The following is a 4,017-nucleotide window of genomic DNA, read 5'->3' on the forward strand; positions in this document are numbered from 1 at the left end:
GAATACATTTAATTGTAGAAAGGATTTAGAGAAGATTAAAGAGAATAGTTAACAAGATAAATTTTTTTTTCATTTTAAAATTAAAATTATTTTTATTACAGATTGTATACAGATTGTTGACTGCAGCCTTCTCTTGATATTCTTACTCTCTACCTTTGAAAGACCTAAGCTGCCTTTTTAATTGCAGTGCTCGGCTTGTTAGCGCCTGTTAGCCTTATATGACAACATCACTTGGTCCATAAATTTTTCTTTACCGCGACCTTCTTCCTTACAAATTTCTTACCCCAGCATTTACGCCTTGGCCTATGGTTAGTGGTTACATTTTTGTCTCAAAGCCGTCCTAAAAACCAAATCCCAAATTTTGGCTGAAAAGAAAAATTGTTGTGCGCAAAATTTGGCCTTTAGCAACCAATTTATACATTCTAACCCAAGTTCCGCATTTTTGGCTATAAAAAAAGAAAAATTCCGGGAAAATTTGAAACAAAAATGCATGACAAATGACGATTTCATGCAAAATAGCGATTATTAGCATCACAAATTTATAGCAGAGATTCGCACATAAAATAAAAAATTTTCGTGCAATTTTCGTGCAACGTTTTGTCGCATATTTTGTGCGGAATTGAGCATCGTTTGCGCTTGCCAAGGCAAAATTCAGTTTCAAGCAAAACTAACGAATTTTGCGAGAATTTAAACAAAATTTTTCCAAAACACATTCTTTAGGATTGAGAGTGAAGATAAACAACATCAATGAGAGTTGAGAAAACCAAACTGGGAAATTAAAATATACAATTACACAGAGAAGAGCCTGCTTGAAATTCTAGGCATGAAAGGAAACTTATTTAATTCCCCAGCTCGCTGCTGGATATTCTAAATGAACTGTACAATTGAGAACCAAGTGGTGTTGTGTTTAGAACTCAAATGTACTGCTAGTACATTGACCTCCCCCCTCCCCTTCCCTTTTTAAGGCTACCCCTCCCCCCAGAAATATTTTGCTGAGCTTCATGGAGGTGGTGGGGGAACGATAGTGAAAATGAAAAAAAAGTTTGTATGTATGTATGTATGTATGTATGTATGTAACCTATAGCTAGCCACACCTTAACAATAAAAATTCAACTTTTTAATAAAAAATATTTCATAGATAGTCACAAAATAAATTTAAAAGTAAACCAAAACTTTTAATAAAATGAAATTTCGAAAGAAAGTTGCTGGTGTGGGGAGGATGGAGGGGGGGAAATTATGAAACGTCATGTTATTTTTTTAGATGCGAAACAAAGGCAAAATTATGATAAATTGTAATACTATTACATACACATATTACTGAATGTATTTTATATTAATTTGCCACAAACTTAAATTTTCTGATTTCTATATCTTGACAGCCTGATGGTGTAAACTTTTTATATTTCAATCTTCAATTATTCATCTATAAGAATTCAAAGTTTGAAATATCTAAAATCTACTACATTTGGTTACGAAGATATTGGGATTATAAAAATAGAGTTTGTGAAAAAACGCTATTCCTTTTTGGACAAAAAGTATAAAAAAGTGAGAAAAAACTTGATATGTTTAAGTTTTCATTTTTCACAAAGGCATAAAAAAATCAATTCGTGAAAATATATCCCTGCTGTTCATCAATTCAATTAAATCCCAAATCAAGAAAGATCTCTGTTAACTCATTTTATCTGAAAACAATTTTTTTTTAATCTATACAAATATTTAATAATTAAATCGTTAATTAACTATTAAAATTAATTTACAAATTAATTGATTAAGGTGAAATTTAACAGATATAAAATGACATTAAATTTTCTAAACACAAAGTTGTAAAGACGACATTAAAATTTTGTTTAAGTTGTACAAGTTTTCAAGGTTAAGTGTAGAGTACAGTAAACCCTATTACACTGTATGTACAGTACACACCAGTTCACTGTACAGTGTACAGTATACACCAGTTCACTGTACAGTGTACAGTATACACCAGTTTACTGTACAGTGTACAGTATACACCAGTTCACTGTACTGTATACACCAGTTCACTGTACAGTATACACCAGTGCACTGTACAGTTTACATCAGTACACTGTAGATTGAACCGTACAATACAGTATACAGTACAGCTTGAGAGCGCTGTACATTGATCAGTATACCGCAAAGATAGGTGATTAAGGACAGGACTATTAATTCATGTAAAAAGTAAGCGTTCTTAAAGCTTGAAATTTGCCCCAGATATTGACACTTTTGACCAATTTTCAAAGGATGCAGAATTACTATCATTTAAACGTTTACTACTCCAAACACGTTACCAACCCTTTCAGAGGTTCCCTTTATAATATAGAAGAAAATGCTTTCTGATTTTAGAAACAGGTTGGTTTAAAGAGGGGATTCTATTAAAGCACTCAGAATTTATTTGCAACTTTTTATTTGAGTTCAGAAAAATCTGAAATAAGTAGAAAAATTCAGAGTTTTATTTTTGGCTTGAAAATAGGTTCCACCAAAAGAAGAAAATTGTACGTTTTTTCAGTCTGCTTTTACTCTTTTTTGTCAAAAGATGACATGCCAATTAAATAAAAATCATTTTGATAATATCTTCTATCATAGAACACGTTTTGCCTTGATAAAAAAGCCGACCTAAAGACTGTATAAATGGAAAAGGCCAAATTTTTAGAAGCATTAAAATAAACAAGGATTTCCAATGCAAATCAAAAACCCCTCCTCTTACTACCTTTATTAGAATAAAACCTGATAAAGTGATATTTAGCTGAAAGTACATATACGTGAAGATATACACACCACATGTACAATATAACATAAGTGCCAAGAAAAAACTACACACTCACTGTTAAAAACTAAACATTTGGATGAAACCAAAAATTGTACAATACACTGGAACAATCAATATGTACAAGACTTTTTTATTTTATAAATTATAAATTTGCGTTAAGGTTTAAAAACTATTCCTTTTATTCCTCTGAAAACGCTGCTCATTTTAACTGCAACTGCTTTTCAGAGTAAAAACAAAAAATGGAGAAAAGAAAAATGGGCGGAAAAGATGGAACACTGTGAGCGACTTACAAAATGAAGTTTGGGTGAAAAAATCTTTTTATAGCCCCTGCTTGCTCAGGTTGCAGCAGGGAAATAAAGTATCAGATTTTACACCCCTAGTTGCAGCAGGGAAATAAAGTAAGTTTATTGTCCCAAAGTTTGACGAACAAAGTCCCAGGCCTCGCTTGCACAGAGTGTCTTAGCCGCCTTCTTGGTGTGGGCCGAGGCGGAGTAGATCCGCCCTTCAAGGTTCAACTGCAGGGTATACTCAACCTAGGGATAGATAGATAGATAGATGACAGAATGACCTGGATGACCTGGATGAATAAATGAATAAATGAATAAATGAATAAATGAATAAATGAATAAATGAATAAATGAATAAATGAATAAATGAATAAATGAATAAATGAATAAATGAATAAATGAATACCCACCTTCTTAAATGAATGGGGTCCTTTCTGAACAGTCTCCAGCACATTTTCACTGACAACATTGAAGCAAGGATCCGGTATCTTTTTCTGAACAAAAAAAATGATCATATTTTTCCCCCCATTTTAAGGATTGTAAACGTAATTTTTAATGATTTTCTATGCAGAGATATCAACGCCCGATTCGGAAAAGTACCCATAACAGCTTTGTCTGTTCTAGTATGAATTATATATCAATGTTTATAATGTGGAAAAATGATTATTTTCAATTGTGGCTTATCTACATGAGACATGTACATTTCTACTACAGAAACACATTGTGAATAATGAGAATTTTATAGTTTTAAATCTAGAAAAACGGCAATAGCGTCCACCTTAATGATCAGATATAGGTTTCAAGGGTACCCTTGTAAATCGGGAACTGTCGTCTTTACTTGGAGGGTCATTTGAAATTACACTTAACCTCCCTTTAAGTATATTTGTAATCATAAGTGTGTGCAATTTTTATAAGCAAATTAATCAAGTTGAACTAAGATATCTAAGT

The 4,017-nt window shown here is 32.1% G+C and overlaps 1 long non-coding RNA gene across 3 annotated transcripts; it reads right to left on the reverse strand.

Annotated features, from left to right (window-relative positions):
* Positions 1-1,745: 1,745 nt before the first annotated feature.
* On the reverse strand, positions 1,746-3,561 carry LOC111717540 (uncharacterized). Of its 3 annotated transcripts, none has more exons than XR_002768805.1 (3): positions 3,480-3,561; positions 2,148-3,315; positions 1,746-1,901 (listed from the first exon to the last, which is right to left on the reverse strand). It is a non-coding gene; the product is annotated as an uncharacterized LOC111717540 (long non-coding RNA). The 3 variants fall into 3 exon arrangements; XR_002768807.1 differs by having other exon boundaries at positions 1,748-1,901; positions 2,723-3,315; XR_002768806.1 differs by lacking the exon at positions 1,746-1,901 and having other exon boundaries at positions 2,148-2,348; positions 2,723-3,315.
* Positions 3,562-4,017: the final 456 nt, after the last annotated feature.

The sequence above is a fragment of the Eurytemora carolleeae genome, unplaced genomic scaffold (assembly GCF_000591075.1).
Source record: "Eurytemora carolleeae unplaced genomic scaffold, Eaff_2.0 scaffold2319, whole genome shotgun sequence".
In the NCBI taxonomy this organism is placed as follows: Eukaryota; Metazoa; Arthropoda; class Copepoda; order Calanoida; family Temoridae; genus Eurytemora; species Eurytemora carolleeae.